This window comes from Anopheles gambiae, chromosome 3 (assembly GCF_943734735.2).
Source record: "Anopheles gambiae chromosome 3, idAnoGambNW_F1_1, whole genome shotgun sequence".
Lineage (NCBI taxonomy): Eukaryota > Metazoa > Arthropoda > Insecta > Diptera > Culicidae > Anopheles > Anopheles gambiae.
In genome coordinates, this window is record NC_064602.1 from 25,960,173 (window position 1) to 25,983,551 (window position 23,379).

The window sequence follows — 23,379 nt, forward strand, 5'->3', positions numbered from 1 at the left end:
CTTTCACCCAGTGCCTTTGTGGTGTGGCGTGTGGTGTAACCGTTTTGTTTTCTTTCCGTCCTGCCACAGAAGAAGGAAGGTCAACATTGCCATGAGCAGAGCCCGCTCAGCCCGTTGACACAATGCCTGCTTTCACATTAAGTCAGTGCCGTGAAAGGGAAAACGCGACCGAAAACGCTCACCATAATTTCGCAACTAAAGAGGCTGGGAAGAGGGTCATAAAAATGATTCACCCTTCCGAGAATCAGCACTCGGGAGCTCGCTAGCTCCTGCAGAAACTCCTCCACAAAATGTGTGCACTTACGGGGGTATAAAAATGCAAAAATTCAAAGGATGGCTGAGCACGACTCATATCATACGCTTCCTGCAGAGCGTGCGGAATCGATGTGGGAGGTTAATGGTGGCCACGAACGGTTTTCTGTTTCGCTTCGCAAGGATTCATGTGAAATTATCCCGCAGATTGGGTTGGATTGGGTATGAGTTAAATAAAAAAAGGGAAACGCAGCATAATGTCTTTTGTTTCGCGTAGCAGGGCATCCGCATGGAGAAGGGTTTCGGTTCTGCATTTGATTAGATTTATTTATCATATCCTATGAATTGTTAAAGAGTTACACGATTGAAAAAACAGGACCTTTTCATCATTCAACGATTTGTAAGGCTTTATCATTTTTGTTTATAGCGGTGTTGTTATAGAGCAGTACAGTTTTACTTCTAAGCTGACTAATCCAATCAACACGCCGTAAAACTTTTCCCCGTAAGTCAATTTTCACCATATTGATATCATTCTTTACGCTAATTTGATGCGATAATTACTTGCGTCAAGGGATAGGACAAAGTTTTCACTGCCACCTATCTATAGAAGGATGAAAAATGACTCACACTCTGTCCCGATGACAGCCAACTCAACGCAGCCATTTAGTTCTTTGGAGTTTCTATCCTACCAAAACGGCCATCTTCAGCTTTTATAGTTTGTCAACTAGTTTCTCAAAAACTAATTACCACTAATCGGTTCTTGCGCATATCGTTCTCCCATCAGGCCTGGGCCGGAGATAATCGCTAACCCGATGCGACCGAAGGACAAACGATGGATCTGACCGGTCTGATGGCTCGCTCGGCAAAATTATAATCTTTATCGGAATCGATTGCGCTTCCGGGCCGACCCAGAGCGGGTCGGAAATGGGAGCTAAAGTTTAATTACAGTTTTATAAACGATCAATTACAGTTTTGTATCGGTGATTGAATAGTTTGTAATTAGTTTTGGAGGAAACGGGACACGAAGCTTTGCGGGGACAGTGCATCCAGAGCAAAAGATAGCGAGGATTACTGGGATAATCTATACAAAGTTAGCAAAACGTGACGGAAATTGGATTACTATACTGATTGTTTGTTGGTTTTATTTGTATATCTTCGAATTTAATTAGTGCTTGGAATGGATTTACTAATAGAAATAAATTGTACCTTCTGCAAGTGTCATAATATCGTAAATTGTAGCCCTTTTGCATTAGATTAACAAAGTTCAACGGTCATTTTGAATAACATTCTTACAATATCCTTTTTTTAAATGTAAATAACTCCCCTTTGAATTAAATTAAATTTGAATTACTCTCAATCTGGTTCTCTCAAATTACAAAACTGAATACTTCTCAGGAACTTCCTGCAGGCTGGCTAGTGGAAAGGAGTGTGCACACACAACAAGTGCGCCCAAAACATTCTATCCCGCCCCAAACAGGAACCTAACCCGGTATGAAACGGGCCACTCATCTTGACATTAATTTGCGGGCTTCCGCTTTGCTATCTTAATCTCAATCTTTGGCGAAAACTTTTTCATGTACCATTAAAACTTTAACAACTTCACTTCCCCTCGGCTGAGTCCATTCGATCCTCCTTAAAGCTAGCTGGTTTGCGGTTTCCTGCGAAAGCTGAACTCTGCTGTCGACATTGTTGTTTTTGTTCATTTTTTTTCTGGGTTGTTTTTTGTTTGCGTACTACATTTTTCCGATTATGAAAAGGAAACCCCCAAAAGCGACCCTCGCCTTAAAGCGAACTCTCATCACGCCCTCAGCCCAACCGTGGGTAAATTGAATTTTTCGCACTAATCTCCATTCTTATTACTTCCGGGACTGATGCGCCAAAATCGACACTTTTGAGGCTTACGTAAAGCGCCGTCGCCGGTACTCAACCAAAATGAGGTCGACGGTACAAGAAAGAAGTTGTTACAACGACGATACCAACTTGAGCTTCAGCCGCATCAAACTGCTCCGGCAGCGCGGAACTGCTGCGAACCGCGACACGAGCATCTGCTTTCATGCAATGTGGAAACTTTGGCATGAATGTTTCAAACATTTATTCAATCACCTTCACTACCTCGGACCTGCCCCGGCAATGGCGAGGTTTATGAATGGTTTGAATGAAAAGCAAAAAAAAAAAACCAATCCGGTCTCAATTTGTGGCGCGAACCGGAAACAGGAAAAAACTTTCCGCAAAGTAAGGAGTGTACAAGTGTTGCTGACCAAGCGTCAAGAGCGAACGCGTTCTGTAATAATAAAAGGTAGCCGTGGTTTCGCTTGGAAAAGGAAAGCTCAAGAGAAAATGCAACAAATTATTAACAATTGCTTCAACATTTCATATTCTCTTCTTCTCCTGGTGTTAAAACTTTTTTGTCGAGAATAAAAATTTCATTTTAATACGAATTATTAAAAAAAAGTTTTGCATCAAGGACGATGACTGATACTTTGTCGATGTTATACAACATCCCATAAATAACCACATGTTCGCTTACTGATTGTATCTTCTCTTTTCTGGCCAAACTTCCCCATCTCCATAAATGGACTGACCAAAGCAATAAAGTGTGAATAAAATTCGCCTCGATAAAACCAAAACTCCGACCACCTACTGGCAATCAGGCAAACCATGAGGGCAATTCTGTTGGGCAGTTTTAATTAGTTCATGAGGTTTTGTTTTCATATCCTGCTGTGGGCCGTGGGCAGAAGTTTACGAAAAAAAAAAACAATATTTGCGCTAATGAAGTTATTACTGATCGGAGGCTTCCGCGTACGGCCGCGTTTACTGCCCGACCACTGGTCACGAAGCTTAACAATAAAAACCTTAACGAAGATAAAAGAAAAGCCGCATCGGAGCTTAATGAGACGTTACGAGGATTGAGCTCCAGGATTGGGGGGACGGGAACTGTGGCACAGGCAAATGTGCGGGAAAAACAAATAAATATTGGTATTCGTGATCGGATTTTGGATTCCAATCATCCGGACGACCGATAAGATTCGTTGATCTTGATGCCGATGTTATGTGGGTGGGTATTGAAGCACACGTGCACGTGGTCAGGGTATTGAAATAGGTATTGGCCGTCCGGCAACGGTCGAAAAGATTGGGCAGCAGGCGGAGATAAGGCATGGGGCTGAAGGTTAAATGCGATTAACGCTGTGATGGATGTAATTGATTTCGTTGGATTGAGCGCATGGAATGGTGGATGCTTTGGTGAATTTTAATTATTTACTTGACCATCGGAAAGCGACCTTTCGATGGAAGGGATTGGTAAAACATATTTTCCTTAAATTTATGAAATTCATGTAAAATTTTTCTAATAAAATGAACATATTCATTCATAAAATTATATGGCAATAATTTATGTATTATTTATTTTTAAGTTGTACACTTTAAGTTTACCCTACGTTGCAATCAAGTGCTACCAATAAGATAATAAGATTGCCCAATCTGCGTACGATATTTTTGTGACATTTTGATAGCCCTGAAGCCTTTTATTTCACTTTATTGCATGTCTGATTGTATCGCCCGCTTTTGGCAACGACTAAAGCGAACCATCCCCGCCCCAGGTGTGCAATTAATCGCACAATTTATCACCGACTCAATCAGCCCTCGTACTAAGGATCATTAAAGCATCGCGCACCAAAGGGGATGCGGAGAAAATGCATGCGTTGCCCAAAAGCACATATATGATCCATTTTAATTCGCTCAAGTGGCGTCGATTGATGATATACTGCCCGCCGAAATGAAGTGACCTCGCCAAATTAAGCACCTACCCTTCTATACCACTCCCATTTGGCTTAATGGCTCTTCTTTCGGCCATGGTACCAAGAGAGAAAAGCGCATAAAAAAGCGAACAATGTATGTTTCGGAACGGTCACAAGATAAGTGAGTAGAGAAGAAGAGAACTTTAACCACCGCCAGCCTGCACATTAACCAAACCAGGAGGTGTAACTTGTTAATTTGTGAAAAGGTTCTTAAACTGGACCATGCCATTTCGTACGCAGGCTGCATGCAGGCGCAATACGTCCGGCAACATGGTCGTAAAAACCGAGCACGGGCAACACTTAACAAGCGTTTAATGAAACCTATTCCGTGTAATTTCATTAAAAGCTGGCTTCCCGTGCGGGTGTCATTTCGGGCCAAACTGCCAATCGAACGGCACACGAGTCGGGCTAGCGGATTCGAACAAACCATTTGCATTCGAAGCAATGTACCAGTAGGACGATGATTTGCACTTGAGTTGTTTTTTTTGCATTCTCCTGAAGCTGGTTGGGAATGCATTGAATGAAATTGGTATTGCTTTATCAGCGGGAAAAATTGCTCCGCAAAAAAGGAATGCTGCTGTAGTGCTGATGTTCGTACTCTTAGTAATGTCTTGTCGGACACACAGTTGAAAGAGTTATGGTACAATTGGCTAACTCGATAGCAAATAAATTATAAAAAAAACTCTCAATAATATTCCATAAAATCGTATTATTATTCCATTGTGTGTTAAACACAACTAGATTGCTATTTTATTTACTCTCAATAAATAACTTCTTCCTTTTTGTAAAGAAGGGAAACACAATACAGCAGCGATGCTTTTGAATTATAGAACGACAAACGAATAGCATCGGTAAACAGAAATGCAGCACAAAGGAAAGGAAGCACTGCGAAAGCACAAGACCCACCGTGGAATGCAACGATTGCGAGAGATCCGGGCACAATGCACAGGTGAAAATTGTTAGCCGGAAATATCTTTCACTGCGTTTCGCAAATCGTACCCCAGGTGAGAAAGCAGCAAACCGAGTGAATGTCACCAAGATCGTGTGCAAAAAGTGCTGGCTGCAGTTGCAGTTAGCTGGCAGGAAGGCATGCCTTCACTTCCCGGGAGGATGTGTGAACGAGCATGCACGGGGGTTTATCGTTATTGCGCTTTTCCGCGATGCTGACGCCAGTGAATGCACGAACCGAACCGGAGGCGAGGTTGCACTTTGTTCCATGGTTGCACTCGTGTTTGGTGAAGAGAAAGAGAGAGAGAGAGAGAGAGAGAAGGAGAAAGCAAGAAGGACGGAAGTGTCTCGAGATTTTTAGAATGTCAATCATGCTAACGGGCTGAACATATTTTCTTCCGATTAAAATATATTTGTGACAGGAATGAAATTCATAACAAGGTGCTCATTCGCTTCTAAAGCATCCCTGTTAGAAGCTCTGCTTGTCCGGTTCTTGTCCTGTATTAAATACTGCTTCAATATTCTACACCTACTCTCTACCAGTAAAAGATAAATGGCAACCCATTCACATGCTATTCAACTTAATCGAAGCAGCAATTATGTCAGTCAGCACGGACTGGCACTCAGGGATCGTGCAGCACCGAAAGCAGAGCAGCACAACCTGATTTCACTTTTTATGATGCCACTTATCGAGAGAATGGACCGAACGGAACAAAAAGCTCTGTTCCAACAGGTCTACCCTGCAGTGTGCTGATGAAATCCTAGCCACCTAGGTTTACTCTGCTGGTGCTTCGGATGCAGGGGATTAAGCACCCGCACATAGGGAAACGAAAAAGGAAGAAAACAGCAGCCAAAGCTAAAACACTCACACTCATACACCCCTACCAGTCTAAATACAATCGTAAAAAAACGGAAATTACACGCTTCAACAACTATTGAGGAAATTATCCGTTTAATGATCCATTTCAAACTGCAATGCTGGCAGCCGCACGGTTCAACGCTTCGTCTAGGTTTTATCCATCCAGCGGCAACCTAGCCCGCTTTATCGATCTGATAACAGCTCTATGCTGTTCTGTAGGGGATGGAGGAGGTACACATCGAAAGGATTTACGGTTGAAGATAACATTGTTTCATTCGATGTGGAGCATGTCGATTACCTTGGATTGCTTCACAAGGAGCGTATAAAAAACGGACATAATCAATATGTTTTCTTCGGTGCGAGCGCGCCTCATGCGAGAAGGTGATGTTTTTGCAGTGTAGTGTTTCCGGCGCTGGGGTGTTTAAAGGAGTGTTCTTAGTCTCGTAAAAAACGACACATATTAAACACATCTTCAAGTGTACTAAAATGTGTACTGGTTGAATTAACATGGTCTTAAAAACGAATACCATGGTTCTATTGTATCTAGTGGTTTGTTTTTATTATGCTCAAAATAGCTCTTAGACGGCATTATCTTGGAAAAATTAAACACACAAAAGCCCTTTTTATCAAAATTTAAGTAAAAGTCCTTTACTCTGAGCCTTACATCCTAACTCCTTTATTAATCTTCCTCTTCAGAAGTCCTATTTTTATCCTCTCTCTCCGAACGGGTTTTTATTCGTTTCAAAGCTTCAAGCGGAAGCTGTTTTTTCGGGTCGGTTTAATTTTAGTTTTTTCTCTTCTTTTCATTCTCGTTCTCTGGTTATAAAGCTGCTAATGAACATGAATGATAATCATATAATAAAATACATGATAACTGTGAAGTCAATTTAACAGCATAATTTAAAACTAGGCTTTTAAATTAGTATTAAATTTACTTCAGAACGATTTCCCACTCACCTAGGTCTAAGATCTTAGTAATCTGCTGATGCCACTAGCCATACCATCACCATATTGCTCAAACGTGCAGTGTTGTAATGTTTCTAGTTGCAAATTTCATCACTGTTAAAACAACCAGCAGCCTACAGCTACCATTCAAGAGGCAAACAAGCACCGTGATGAAGCTTACCGAGACTTTTTATTTCCACCCCCAAAGCCCAAATTGTAGCGCCTACGCGCAAAAGCGGTTCATCTTTCGCGCGTACATCCTTGCGCCGTGCCAGCTTTCTAATGGAGCGTGCTCGATGACGCGGAACGTGTCCTACCATACTGATGCATTATAGACGCACAAAAAAGCTACCCACTCACGAGCACGAAAAAAAGAGCAACCCTTGCGAGTGTGAGAAGCTTTACTGCGTTACAAACGCAACATGCTGCTACACATCCGTCAGTGGCGGGAAGTGCTAGATCTATTGCTCACCGTTATCCACGGCCTGATACGGTGGTACGCTCAATCGTGGAACGCCGTTGCCCTTTTTGTTAGCCTCCATTCAGGCGCATCGAAAGGGTTAAACATAAAAAGGGATGGTTCACGGCCACACACAAACGTATGGGAATAACTGGCAAAAAACCCCAGCGCAACCGTTACATAAAATCAACCAGGAAGTTGTCGTCCCTCTTCACTGTCGGAGCTTTGCTGCTGTTCATAGTTCACACACAGACACACACTCACACGTATGTACGAGATTCGATTGAGCTTTGAACTTCAATCCCATTGGGTGATGGGCAGAATATGGTGGCAGCAAAAGGGCAAACAATCCTGTGATGGGTATCGGGCCTACTGCGGTCGTCCTGTGGGCATCGCGTTCGGTGTTGCGGCTCCTCTGGTCGTTTGCATACGAACTGGGCGGCTTTCATCCTGCCCGGTGGGGGTTCTTGCAGCCGGAGTGAAAACAATATTTTTCAATTTCCATTCGAGTTCCGGATGGGCGTCCAGAATACACCTGTGGACCTTTTTTTTTAATTCTCTTATGTTACCCGAATTCAGAGTTACAATTGCAAGATGTACAGACAAAAGGGATAAGCAGCAAATGAAGAGGAGGCAAGCTATCAATGTTATTTCCACCGTTTTTTGTAATAATAATTTTTCGATTAACTGTGCTTTAACGTCATATGTTTCATTCGATGCAGTACACTTTAATTATATTGATTTTTCCCATACAACATGAGCGCCCATCATTGTCATCGGTGACTCAGCGCTGAAACTCATCTTCATAAAATCACTGTCGGAACTTTGTCATATAGTAGCTACCACCACCATCTACTCTAATTACAAAAGCCTTCTATGTGTCTCTTCCTCGTCGAAAGGCACATCGCAGTACCGATAAGTTACTCGTTGAACGTTAGTCATAATTAAATTTGAGTTAGTCCTTTCTATGAACCCACGGCTCATCACTGCTGGTGGAAATTAATTTCCCCTCTCGCCGTGTTTGCGCAAAATTTACGCAAACACTGTGTCAAATTAAGCTTCCTGCCCGAATGTGCTGCACTGCGGATGTTCTCCAGCATGTGGTTAAGTAACTCAAACATTTCACTGGAAGTATTAAGATATTTTGCCATCAGGAAGAAGAAACATGTAACACATGGAATTGACTACTGTAAAAGTTGCATTCTTGTACATTTGTTGGTCAGAACCTTAGCAAAAATTGTTCAAATTTTCTGAATTATTTTGTTTGCCAATCAACGATATCTTCTCAGTTTCTCTCTTTGGAGAGTAATTCTTTCTCTGCATCACTGGGATTCTTTCTTCGCATCTCTGGGATAATGTCCCATCTACAGTATCAAAATAAATAATATTATTTATCCATCCTACCAGCTTGACCACCGAAAGCCAGTCTCGCAGCGGCATTAAAGCTTGAGTGGAGTATTTTTATTGAACACAGGATCGCTGAACTTGAGCTACATTTAACGATATGGAACAATAAAACAACCAGTTTATGTGGTTCGATCGCTCGAAATGAAATGTGTTCCCGTGCTATGGCCCAACAGTACGCGGTGAACATTTCGGCATCCCGAAAGCAGGCACAGATATATTCGGTGGTAAATATCATTCGACCGTTCCGTTCTGTAAATGCCCAACATTATTATAAAGTTTGTTGACGTTGCCACTCGCCCATTTGCAAGCCCGTTCGCTCGGGGCCGCTCCACTCTCCACGGAAACAAGTTAAACTTTATATTGTGAAGCGATGGGCAATCAAAATTTCGGCGAATGAAAACCATCATCATCATCGTCCTCGTCATCTGAAGAGGGGCGAATGGTTCGAAATTCCCGCACAGCTGAACAAGCGAGACGAGATAAGGGGGAGCAATTGGGTTGGATGGTGGAAGCGACTGTTTTTAAACAACTGAACACTCATATAGGGCTTATGAGCTTGGATTTATAATGAAAAGCAATCTACCGTTTTGCGTCTTTTCTAAATTGCTTCTTAACAAGCGGACGGTTGTGCCACTCGAAGCAACAGCAAAAAAAAAGCGCAACTGAGAGATCAAAAAACGGTACAATCCACCACCGAATCCTGACCCCCCGACACGCTGATGGGTAAGTGACGAGATTTGAGTTCGGTTTTGGGACGGGTATTCGGTTTACAGCTCCAGCAATCCAGACAAACCGGGCCGGCCAACCAGTTACCAAGGTGCAATAATAAACACGCGCGTTTGAACGGCGGGGATAAATCCGATGCCTCCGATGGTTCGTTTCAGAAGCTCATAAAAATATGTGCCCGCATATAAAAACCGTCTTCCCGCGGATGGACCGAAAAATTTAATGAAAAACCTTTTAAACCACGCCGTGCACGATTGAGTCCGCGCCCTGGTAAACACGTTTCCAATATAAATTTTATTGCTCGGCTCGGGCTGCTGGAGCCTCGATACGATCTGTTGTAGCCATAATGACTGACTTATCGTATTCTGTGGACAACCTGGCAGCTTGAGGTTTAAGTTTGTGTGTGCTTCCGGAAGACAGCTAAAAAAACTTTTTCACAAGCGTTGGCGTATTTGTTGCGATTGAAATCCTTTCCCAATTCGATTTTTTTTGGTCACCTGTTCTGCTCTGCGCCATGCTGCATTGCAGGTGAGTCTTGCTTTATTTTATTACCTTCCTCGTCCGTCCCAGCCAATAGCGGTGAATCTTGATCAAATTATTTGGCAAGCGGCGAAATTGGTTTGCTTGCCATGATGCACCCATGATGCAGCTGGCGAATAACCCGTTCGTGATCCGTTGTTTGAAATCACTCTCGATCACGGAATACAACGGCCTACTCTTGGGTATGCCAACGCAGCGATGCACCTTTCGCCTTTAACCTTACACCTTGGGGTGGCGCGTCGGGACGTTGGGGAGGTTGCATTTAACGGTTTATTAAATTTGCGCGACACCCTTACGGTTATCGTCGTGATCGGTCATCGATCGGTGTTTGGCACGATCGAGCAACGCCTCCTGTGCGCGCTTATGGCAATCGAGTGGGATGCGAACGTAGAATTATGAGTTTTTGTGTGTGTTTGTGTCTGTGTAATATGAAGGCTCACACTGCTTCCTCGTCGTCTGCATCATCATCATCATCATCATCATCATCATCACCATTATTGTCATGATCATAAGCATAAGCGGCACATCGTAAACTGCATATTTGGACGTGCCCTAAGGGGCGGTTTGAATTGTTTCTGTACACCGGTGGGAACGATATGCATAACAGCGGAATGGCATTCGAGAAAACGTTCAGCATTGAATGTTTTGAGTGTGTATTCTTGAGTATATTTTATGCATATTAATTGATAGAATTACATCTTTAGATTGATTTCGATTTTAATAAATATTAACTTGAGAACAGAAAGTAAATTTTAAAAGTTTCATTTATTATTGACCATATGCTCGGCTGAAAGTTTTGAGTTGTTAAAGGTTCCTGCAAAATGCAAATGCATCAAGTTTAACAAGACAATAATTTTACGTTGGTCAAATTGCTCCATTAAAACTCTGCCATTAAAAAATGGATCGGAAGGACTAAATTTGATATTCAAATTGGCGGATATAATGATAATATTTTACCATTTATATTAAAAAGGTCTCGTTGAAAACGTTAATCCACTGTAAACATTTGGTCAATCCTCTCCTCCAACAGCTCCAACAACCATTGCCAAGCAAGCAGTCAATAAAACAAACTTCTCACCAAGTATTCCCTCAAACTCATCGGACACCATGCACACCTTCCAAAACTCGATTCGTTTGATGCTGGAACGGGTTCGCAAAAGTTGAGCTTGACAAACTTTCCCTACCCAGACAAGTGGTGCGGTGATAACCGTTTGGTAAACATTTTGGACACTTTCCACAAAAACATTCCATCCAACCCCTGGCTGCCGTAGTACATGCTAAGGCATGGAATGGTTTGGTGCATAAAATCACGCCCTCAGTGCCCTAATTGCAAGGCACGGGACTCGAAGGGACACATTCCGTGCGAGTAGAACGAGCAGCAGTTTGGGGAATTGTAATGAACCGGTGGCGTTTGAACTCGGCGTGGAAAGAGAAGGAGAACACAGCCCGAAAAAAGGATCAAGGACTACGTTAAAGTAAAAGCATCGGTCCCAGGGCGCTGCAGAGCGTAGAGACACTAGTGCACAACAATTAAACGCACACACGAAAGCATTTTAAAGTGTAAAGTTGAACCTTTGGTGCTAATAAAAGCTGTCACTTGCAAAACCAAAACGTTGCATATTTTTTGTGTGTAAAGTGTTCGCTCTTGGAAGGAAAATGCTGCAGTGAGATCGATTTTTTATGCTTACAAAAGTTTAAAATCATTTAGTTTTTGTTTGTAAACAACAAGAAGCTTTTGAGCATGTGAGTTTGCCCACACACAAATTTATTATTAATTACAGCTGCCAAAAGTTTTTCAATTTCCCGTCCTGATTCTAATCGAGCCTTTTGATGGAAAAGCAAACCATTGTGTTCCAGTTTTTTTTATTGCGCTCTGTAAATCCTGTATCCAATCAAGAATGGCACTTCAATTTATGCTCTTTACGCGTACAGTTATACAAACACGAACCCGCACACACACACACATACACATTTGCTAGGGGCAGGTGTGTTTTTCTACCGAACCGAAACGAAATTGAAATTCTCCACGTTAATCGAGTGGAATAAATTCGCCGAACAGCGTTTTCATTAGAGAAAAGGGGTTCGAAGCCGGGGAAAACGTACAAAAATGTTGCGAGGGAGTTCCCGTTTTTTGCTATTGCGCTTTCCCTATGCCCTGCACCATTACTTACGGCTAACCCGACCCGATGCCTCGTTTCATAAATTCTTGCCTCGCATTACCACCTCAATGATTGCAATTCCGATTTAACCTGCCGTAGTACGGTTTGCTACTACTGTAGAGTTTTCTTCGCTTGCATTTTTTCTCGAGTTTTCTCAGAGGAAAATACGACCGCGGGAGAACGATTCGCATTAGCCTCTCGCTCTACTAAACGGTAATGAATCTGTTAGCAGTGAGCTACCTTCTTTCGTTTCTTGAGCTTGTGTTGTTTTTTTTTCTTTCGTGCCTGTATCGCCACAATTAAAACCTTCCCTGCTAACATTCTCGTCCGTTTCGCCCTAATTCCTTTTCCCTTTTTCCTTCCAATACTGATTTTCTCACCTCGTCCGCGGTGCTCCCAGCAGCAAGCAGCATCGAAAAACCCGCCAACAAGCGTAAGTACGCTCAACGGCGTGCGCGTAATGCGGTGCGATGAAAATTAATTATTTGTAAATGGCTCGGGAGCTGTTCGTGGCCGCGCGAACCTACCGCGCTTTGCACCAGCGGCAGAATTGATTCGACTGTTTTCTCGACGCTCCACGCAGATGGCACCGGTAGCTCACCGCGGTACCGTTGTCGCAACGAGTACCGTCATCATCGGTTCGTCTCCATGATTGATGAATGCAGTGACACTTTGGGATGAAAGTTTTAGCGACTATGAAATGTGCTTTGATTAGTGTGCTTAAATAGGGGTGGGCAGTGGCAGAGCTAAACCAGAGAGAAATGGAAGATTATAGGGATTTTTAGTGCGTTTGGATGTAGTAGGGGATTACTGAAAATATGGCTGGCATTAATTAGTGAAAAAGTATAAAGTGATGTTGTGATAATAGGTATTTAAATTAGTTTAAAAGTGAACGAGCTTTTCAAACGTTTTTTGTTTGGAATTGTTAAACTTTAAAATTCGGTATAAGAGGGTCGAATTGATGATAACCAATAAATTTTATATTTCTATAACATTTTAGCAGTACAATGTTGAATATAGATCTTTAATAGATGTATTTAATAGTTTAAGTTGTAACAGTTTTATTAGCAAATATACGTTATTTCAACATCAAGCTAAGCAAAACTAGAAGAGCTTTTTTATTTTTTAATTAGGAAGAATCCGAAGTTCAACGAATTTTACCAATTTTTGTTATTGATTAAAAGATCTTGCTTAAAACCGAAACATTCTATTTTAGGGTCTAAAGCCGTTTCTCTACAGTATTGATTGAATTTCGTCCTTATCTGTTGCTGTAATATCCCTTGGAAAAACCTTTAACCACGCATTGTACTACCACCAACGCAAAAACTCATAAAACTCAAGCCTCCTCTTGAATTCTGTCTACTCGAACTCTACCCGCTACCGAAGCGCTAGATTTGCGCTCCAATCTTCCCGGTAGAAACCGTAGAAAAGTCAACAAATCAGAAACCCATCGTGTCGTAAACAAATTTTCGAACAACTTGTCGGTCTACCCCATCCCCCCATCCAATCGGCCTGGTGCAACGAAAGGAAGGGAATGGAAGGGAAGATTATTTTTTTGATTTCCATTACCATCATTCACCATGCTAAACGAAAGGCAGCAGGAAGGAATTGTAAGCTTCTCGCAAGATCCTTTTGCTAGGCGCAGTAGATGCGAGAATAATCGCGATGAACCACCCGAGACAAAAAGGAACGTTGCTTTTATCGCTTCTTTTGCGTTTGCGTATCTAGCAGGTTCCGCTTTCGCTTTATTTCCCGGATATTCCGTTAAAAAAGCCGCTCCACCAAGGACATTTTAAGGCGAACCGTGCGGCTTTCCATTGCTTCTCTCAGGCAAATTCATTAATCAAACATGGGCCACACACTTTATTTGGCCACTTTTTTCCCGTTTCAAAACCCATACAGCTAAGGCAAATGGTAGCATAAGCTGCTTTATGTGTTTACCTTTCGGGCGAAGAAGACCCACGGTGATATAAATATCGGGATGAGTCACGAGAGGACAGCAATATTGGCCCAGTACCCGTCTCTGGCTTTTGTCCGTTGGAAAGGATACACGCGCTAAAAGCGCCGGGTGAAGCTTTAAATTATTGCCAACAAAAGCTCTTTCTTTGATACATTTTTTTGTTGTTATTATGACTAATCCTGTGATGCATATCGACATGTTAGAAAGATGAAACGAACCATTTTGCTCCCCATAGAATCCTTGCTTCGACGGAGCGCTCGTTAGGGGTGATGTACAAAAAGGAGCGTACACTTGCCAATGATAAGATGATATGTTTGTACGAAAAGGGTGTACGGTACCGCACACAAAAACCCCTCCGAGGCTCGGAAGTTTGCATAGGTACGGCGAGTGGGAAGTACTTTTTGCCCACTGTCTGTTTGCCATGGTGTAGGGCTGGTGCGAAAAATACCCCTACCTCTTTACCTAAGCTTGTTATTGCAGCATTGACACAGTATTGCTTATCACCGGCGCACTATGTCGGCTGTGTACACACCGGTGCGGCGAACGTATGCAAAAGCACAGAATGTTGAGTACAACATTTAAATATTGATGAAGTATGTTCTAACCGCAGTACTCACACACTCGCACACACACACACACACACGCTTGCGTTCTGTGGCTCTTCCAAGTAGGGAATGAGTGTGGGATGTGAAGGAATGGAAACGAAAAGCAAGCTTTCGCATCATACCCCTCACACAGTTGACTCCGGCAGTAAACGTGTTGACATAGGACCTTCCCATTTTCCGTTCTTCGCTTCAAACGGCTTTCATCAACTCATTCACGGGCGCTACCAGGCGAACGACGGAAAGGACAAACTTACTTTCCCTTTCGATGGAACCGGGCGAGAGCGAATGTTCCAGCGTTGGTTGGGAGGTGTTGTTTGAGTTGAATTAGAAGCTGCTCGACAAATGTGTGGAGGTGACGGTGTCCTTTCGAAGAACCGTCCCATACACGCGGAGTGCACTGCAGGGAAATCGTTTGGTTGGTTGCCTTTTGATAACCATTCTTTGATGGCGTCCATAGTGAAGGGATCAAATCGGGTGGATAGGTTATTTACATTTGCAATCATTATGTTTCGACTGTGGAGTTGTGTTTAGTTTGAAGGTTCGTTTTTTTAAATAAAAAACGACACATGATGGTAAACAGCCTACACGGTTTTATGCCATAATTGTAAGATTTTGAAATTTTCGATTAGATTCTAAAAAATATCTCCATTTTTCTATGAAAAAAAATGGTTTATAGAATTCATTAGGAGAAATTGGAGTTAACTCAATTATAAGGGTTCATTGTTTACCAAACGCTTCTTGTTATTTCCGAAAATTAAACAAATTCACCAGGATGGCAATCCCAGTTGATTTACATTTTTAATTGCAACGATGGGCTTCCGCTGAAAACATTATCCATCCAAGCATGAAGCTATTGAATTTAAAAACAATTGCCGAGAAAAGGGCTTCAATTTTTAGACGAATGTGTAGCATTTCTGAACTTTGGGTGAACAGCAACAATGTTGGTTTAATGTTTTTTGTTAGGACAGAGTGTCTGTTCAACGCCATGTGTGTCATGTGAACGTGTTCAATATTTGAATAACTTTTAGGTCGGATTCGACGGTGTAGTTCACAGGATTCTCTCATTGTCTATCTCTCAATTTCGAGCAATCGATAGAAAATGTATACTACTGGTGAACAAAAGGCGGTGGGTATACATAGAAAATACAGCATTAGAAGTTTGGACCAGCACAAATAATTACATTCAATAAGCTTAATTAATAATTTCTTTTATAAATCCATAAATCCATAAGGCTTTCAAATTCAAATGAATCATGCTGTAAACCGTTTTCATTGAAATTGCATGAACAACATCACCATTTTGTTAAAATAACAGTGGTGTATTGAACATGAGCCAACATGAGCCAATTTAGTATTCTGGCTTTCAAAGCACGTTCCACTAACACACTCAATAACCCGCCCGCGGTGCTTAATTACAATTAATTTTATGCTCCTCTACACACTAATTAAACAAAAACAAATGAACAAAACCAATAGCATTGCACCTCCCAATGAAATTTCTACTCCTACAGTATCCAGTGGTTTGTATTAACTCCCGCCACAGTTTGATCTTTTGACAGGCTTGCATTTTATGGGTTTGTTGAGCCAGTGACTTGGCCTTGCTCTCAAAACTGAAAGCGAAAGTAATTAAATGATCACAAAACGGTACAAAACTTCTGGCCGTTCTTCCAACAGCACCGCAACTCCGATCAATAACCGTGCTGTGGAGCAGTACATTTACTACCCAATGAAAAGTAAAAACCCTCTTCCCAGTCAGTCACGTTTGCCGGCCGTCGATAGGTTGAAATGAGACTAAGATGGATGGGCGGGTAGAATCAGCTCATCAGCCGTGCACCGGACATTAAAATTCTGCTCACAGCCTTTACTTGCTCTTCGCCACCGCCCACAAGTCCTCACTTTCGCTACCACCACCTTACAATAGATAATTTACCTTTTTGAGCGTTCCGAAATGTCGTGCTGCTGCTGCTGCTGCTTCTTGCAGGCAATAGACTTTCGTCGGCTCGTTTTTTTCTCTATTTTTATTTGGCAACTTTCTTACGTGAGTTCACTGCGAAGACGACGCACGTTCGGGATTTGACTATTTTCACCCGGATATTGAACCCGTCAAACCGTTTCTGTAAAATATTTGATCCACTTTCAACACAACACTAGCACTGCTGTGTACCTGCTTTCTTTAGGAGTAGAAATGGATTTTTATTTGAGATGCCTTGACACATTATTTTTATAGCACAAGAAAAAAAAGAAACACACACACTCACTCTTCAACTTCCTCACTTACAGGATGACTTCATAGCAATAATAACAGTCTGAAAATGACACTAACAATTTTCTACATTTACTCTTTCATTTTTTTTGTATCGTTGTTTTTTAACCATTTGCCTCATTCGAATGCTTTCTCACCCACACGCATCTAACCCGCCTTCCGCTAGGGGGGAGGAGGGTGGTAAATATTTACTGGACAGAATATTTTACGACCACTTCAGACGACCGGATAGCACATTAAAACAAAAGCAAACCTCCCCTTGCCCTTTTGATCGATTTTACATGAGGAGTCAGCAGGGCAGGCCTGTTTTCAATGCGCTGTTTCGATTTCATTGATTTCATGCTATGGGAACTGGAATAAGCACGGGACAAAACGCACTTTAATTTACTGCCGCCGTAAAAAAAAACAGATCCCCCAACCGAAGGCGATACAATTTTTAAACACTTTCCACCTAAGGAAATAGGAGGTGAGCGCGGGTGTTTACTTCATGCGTTTTTTTTTTGTTCGCTCCAAACGCTGGTGATTTATTACGAACACACGACTGATTTTACGATGCCCAACACTTTCTCGGTGGGTGGGCTGGTACACTGGTAGGTCAGAAACAAACTCAAATACACGCACATATACCTCCGAAGATGCACTTTACTGCAGTGTTAACACAAGCTGGTCGCGGGAAGATAAATGCACTTGGAAATTTACACATTCAATCGTTTCCATTCCATTGTAACGCTGTGACAGAAATCGTTGGGAGCACATATTTCAACACAGCTTCATCGCACGACACGGATGGAAAATGGTAACCTAACAGCGTACTCTCTTTCGCTCTACAAAACCAGACACAAAGAATGTGGCTTAGCTACCATATGCACACACGACAAACAATCACATTTCATCCCATAAAGGGAATTATCGTTGCAATCGATCGTAGCAGTGGTCGCAGTAGTAGAAATTTAAAAATTCACACCACCAGAAGCACAACGCTCTTTGCACAACGATACACTTTTACGGTGAGTTATGGACATAGTCACCTTATAGTCCTGTGGAAAATTTATTGGAATTCGGCTTCACAGAAATGGTTTAAAATGTAACCCTTGCTCAAACTGCACCCGATCCTGACCACTCCAATCAAGGAAGCAATGTCGCAGGTCCACTAGATACTTCAACAGACACACATACACGCAGGGCCCCATCCAACCACGCACACGAACGGTAGTACGGCAATCTGCTCCAGCTGATGGTGCTGCGGCGGCTTGCACACGTACGCTTGCTTACCGTGCCAGGCTCGCTCGACGGTTCCGATAGGACTGGCCGGCGTTGCTGGTCGCGCCACGAAACCTTTGCACAGCGCACAGCTGCTCGCGAGATGAACCAAGATGCGATGCTCCGCCGGAGACGAGAACCAGGACAACGACGATGCAGCCAGGCGCGCGCAAAATAAAAGGTACCCAACCAGCTCCAGAGAAGATGAGCCAGAACTCACGCGGATGGTTTTGCCCCAACAGCACTCACTCTCTGGTGAGCGTGAGTGATGTTTGCTGCGTTCATCCGAGTGCCAGTGGTGCTCACAGCTGTGAGATTGTGGCGCTTTTTCCTCGACCATTTTCCACGCAACAAATGTATCGCGAGCGGTATCCATTCCACGAACATCCGATCCGGCTCGAAGGGCCAACAATTCCGCCGCAGAGCCATAATTGTGTGGAGTGTTGGTTTTTTTTCTGTGTGTGTCTATGTGTTTGCTATCCATTGTATCTACTTCCCGGTTGCTTCGTAGTATTTCGCTGCTCACCTACCTCACGCGGATGCCGTGGGAAATGATGAAAATTGATGAGATCTTTGCGTTTGGCAGCGTGGCGCTCGTGCGCTTCCGGTGGGTATTGTTAGGCAGTAAGTGTATCGATTGCCGATAGGGGAGGCCTTTTTTCCGTGTAAATGGAGGTAGCAATAATGCTAACAGCATGCTATCGTTAAGGTTGTTCGGGTGTCCAGTGGCTGTAATGCAATAGGCTTGCTGGATTGGGGCGGGCGATTCGATAAACGGTTCACGGGGTGTTCGCACACGCAGATAATTGCGAGACATGGACGAAGCAACCATCAAAAACTGAAAGCAACTAGCAAATATTAAAGCTATCTACATGAATATTGAAATGACCTTTCCGATCATCGTTCAAATCAATATTTGGACTGCCTCATCTACCGTGCTTACGCCCGGGCTTATCTGTTTGATGATTAATAAGTGTCGCAGTAAAAATTGATCTTCGAAATTTCGCTGAATGCGATAAGTGTGTGAATGTCGCTCGGCCCACACCCCTTGCCTGTTCTTTGCGAACGCCAGCCAGCGACGTCCTTAAAAGCAAAATCGTGTTGAAGTTTTGTGTGTTAAATTTTACCATTTCTCCGCCCGCCAGCGGACGTTCATTATTTATTTTCTCTCCTGTCCATGCTTCGATATTGGCATTCGACACCGGCAGAGAAGAAAACGAAAACAGCGACAACATTACACACACACAAAAACACGCACACCCCGGAACAGTATCAAACTTGCAGTACCAATTTGTTCACCGATACACCTTGACATGGCGCACTTGTTCCGGCCCACGGGTACAGTCTGGGGGAGCATTTTTTGTTGCTGCTGCTGCGCCTTTTGCTTTCAATTTTCCCACGTTCACCTGTCACTACGGGAAGCGACGGTGGTCACACGAGCAAAACAGAATCACATCACGCAAGAAGGAGCGCATCGCGCCGAGGCCCTTCTGCTCGTGCGGAGGATACTTCAATTAACACGCCACAACGTTTGATGCCACTTCAGCACAAATCCATCTGACAAGCGGTATATTGTGACACATGCGCCCGCCCTCCCTAAAGCTGCCCCAATCCCCATTGTGCTTCCCTCTCGGGGGGATCTGCTGACTCAAATCCATCCAGATTGGGCTCGCACGTGTAGTTAAATTCTGACCGACCGGTTCGTTAATTTTTACGTACATTGTTCCAGGACTCTGGAACCCGACTTGGTCGGGACAGTGGCTGGGTCGGTTTGGGACGGTGTGCTCTTATGCTTGTGCCCACTGCTGCGAGCCCGGGTGAAGTCATCGGACGCGTTACGTGAGGGAATGTGTTTATTTGGTAGACGCCTGCTCGGTTTTTTTTTAAGTTTTATTTCGTCTGTGTGCTATTCTTTCGCTATACATTTGCTTTTTTCGGTTCGTTGGTCATTCCGATTTCCGAATTCGATGGAGTTTTTTATCGCTTTTATTCGCTGGTTCACAATGTGGATTTGAATATTTGATTTTGGAGGTTTTGTTGTTGCTGTTGCTGCTTGTAGGTAGGTGTTTGCGTATGGGAAAGCGGGCAGAAGTAATTTATCGGACATTATCCGTTTTAAACGAGTTATTTATTTTATGACATAGTTTACCGAGTTATGCAGTGCTTGAAATGACGAATAAAGCTGCAAAAATGTAGTTATTTTATAGCTTTTTCAATCTTTTGTTTCATTCAAGGCATAATGATTGATTTTTCTGTCAAATTTAAATAAATTGGTCATATGTTTACAATTGTTCTGCTGACAATATTTGTAATGAGCTTATTTATAAATCATTTACACGAAATAGTTGTTTGTCCAATAAAATCGGCACAACATGGTGTTAAGAATAACATTTGATACAAATTACGTTCTTGTTTGTATAATAATATCCAGCGCTGATGAAACAAGTCAGTAAAAATTGATTGAATTGCAAGAAAACAAATAAGAGCATATGAGAGCATATGAGAGCATATGAGACGAATATGCGCAATAAATATTTGTAATAAAAATCGGACATTCACGGCTCAGGTATCATTCACCTGCTTTGCTTGTTATTTATGTGATCTAGTTGTTTTAAGTGCAAATATACTCTCAACGAGTACATTTTAACAGTATATTTTTTTATGGTGTTTTTACGGCCCTAGCCCATGTGCCAAGGCAATTTGCTATTAAAATTTTTCTGCAGACCTATCGAGAGCTTTGCAGCTAAACTAGTTAGAAGAAGATAAATGTCGATAGTATAACGCTTTACTTTCATGTCCTAGTTTGCTGTCGTAGGGTAAGCTTTATTCCTTCCAAGCATTATAAAAATATCTTCTTAAACATATCATAAAGTAATTGATTAATGAACAACCACAACAACTCGAGTTTACAAAACAATTGAAGCTAAAGAGTATTTTTAAAGAGGCCACAACCATTGCAAGTGCAAAATAAAGAAAACCTCATTACAATACAATTAATCAAAGATTGCTTATTCTGACACTAATACACCGGAATGAATTATGCAAAGATGTCTCAAAGTACCACAGACACACATTTTATCACAAACGCTTCAGATCAGAGCCGCGTGCTTCATTCATCATCGTTCCGATCCCGTCGTAACAGCATCCATACTCCATAGACTTTTTTTTCCAAACGATGATGTATCACTTTTGGGCAAGGACTGCCATTGTTTTAGCATTAGAGATACATAAGCGAGGCGTAATGTCCTACCAGGGACCCCCTCTCACCCATCTTACAGTCCGTCCAGCCCAGGGCCAGCTCTGATACGGATATTGTATTTTTCTGCCGTTTAAATATAATTTTCCTACGTCATCCAGCCCGTGACCGCTCTAAACGATTAAGGAAATGGAAAATACGAAAAAAGAGAAAAAAAACATCGAAACCATTTGCACCAACGCACACAAAAAAACAAACACCTAAAACATGTCAGAAACATATTATTATGATTTCATCTGCCACGGTCATGGCCTCTGCAAAATGCGCGGAGGGGAAAAAATGGCTACGACCGGTAGGAGCGCTAATTTGAATCTGCCACCTAATCCATCCCGCATCCATCGCGTCCCCCGGGCCGTGCTAATCGTGCTAATCTCCTGTCCCGTGTAATCTCTCTCGCGTTCTCCTTCGTCTTACATGCTGCTGTGGACGTGGCGGAAAAAATGAACACATTCGCGCTAATTTGTTTACACATTCGCGTTGTCGCGGTGTCACGTTCACGGTTTTGAATGGATGTGTCACACATGGTTCAAAAAAGATGGGACAATTTTTCCCTCCTCTGCTGCAAATCCTTCCGGTAGCTGTTTCGTCTCGTTCGAGAAGTGAAATACACGATTAAGCTAGAGGATAACGAAAAATGTTAAATATTCTACACGTATATGTGCTGGGTGTAATTCATCTGAAGGAAGAAAAAATAACGTTCCACATTAGTGTAGTTCCTATTGCCCGCTTGTGCCAACTAACACCCATCAGAACACTCAAATCATGTCGAGTGTACGCTCGGTGCTGTTTTAGCTAACGAACCACATCACATCTAGATGCAGAGGAAGGATAAAATTTATTTCGCATGCTCCAACACGGTAGCGCCCCGTCGCTGCAATTAAACCGACGCGATCTCAGCGATTGATTAATGGCCGAAAATAAGTAAAGCAAGGCGGCAAAGCGCAGTATATCATGCTGGAGCGCTGCAGCAGGGTGCACATACGCAGACACCGCGGTGTACGGACGGGTGCATGCAACGGGCCCCGAGCATAATGATGAGCAGACCCCGGAGGGCTCATTTACGTTCGCCGCGACGTAATCTGTCGCCTGGACGGATGGATTCATTTGCATCCTGGGTCGAAAAGCTGGCCCAATATCCGGTGTCTCGGGTTTGGCTTTGTGTGAGTTAGAGTTTGTGATTATGTTGATTGAATTCTCATTGACTGGGCGGCTTGGCAATGTACCACGGGAGAGCGGGTACAAAAACACGGTAGAACAAACGAAAACAGAGCCCGAACTGCATCGCAAATCAGTGCAATTACATCGAGGCGAGACGGTCGGTGCTTGCTTCTTTTTTTTTGTAATGCACTCCCATTGGGATGCCGATTGATTGAGTTTAATTGAACTAGTTCATTAAATGGAAATTGATTTAAAGATTGTGTACTTAATCTTTTGCGCGACGTCCGAACGGCTCCCGTGGAGCGTACGAGGCGAATACGAGAAATAGCGTAGCAGCCTCTGTTTTTTCGTTGTTGCTTTGCTCCTGTTTTAACTACTCCAGCCTCTGGTCGGTCTGGTTGGCCGGTATGTTGATTTGCTTTATTGCCTCTTACACTCACCTCGCGTCCACCATGTGTGGTTGCAGCTCTTTGCAGAAGATCTGCAAACTCCGATAGTATCTTGTTTTCCTTGTTTGGACCGAAACGTACTGGTTGGCGAGTGATGGCGGTGCAATAAATGGGGCGACAGGACTCGGGGTGGTATTAAGACATGTTGCTGGTGAGTTTTGCACTTTCGGTGCGACGTGTTGACAGCGTTGGGGGTAAGGGGGAGAGGAGGCACGAGAAAAGCGTACAAACATGCAAATCGTATACATTAACCGATGGGCTAAATTATACGCTTCGTTCCTTTTTCATCCTGGCGGAAAACGGGAGAGAGATCCAGGAGCGAAAGGTGTCCAGGAAAT

The 23,379-nt window shown here is 42.9% G+C and overlaps 1 protein-coding gene across 7 annotated transcripts in view; it reads right to left on the bottom strand.

Moving 5' to 3' along the window:
• Positions 1 to 18,330, bottom strand: part of LOC4578143 (uncharacterized) — a 61,592-nt gene extending 43,262 nt beyond the window's left edge. For 2 of the 7 annotated variants that reach the window (XM_061662947.1, XM_061662946.1), the window contains exons 1-2: positions 17,947 to 18,267; positions 16,586 to 16,826 (exon numbers count right to left, since the gene is read on the bottom strand). The gene's annotated coding sequence lies outside the window, so the exon portion shown is untranslated. Of the gene's footprint in view, positions 1 to 16,585; positions 16,827 to 17,946 lie in introns of all 7 variants that reach the window. The other 5 variants (XM_061662948.1, XM_061662951.1, XM_061662952.1 and 2 more) reach the window with 5 other exon arrangements.
• Positions 18,331 to 23,379: the final 5,049 nt, after the last annotated feature.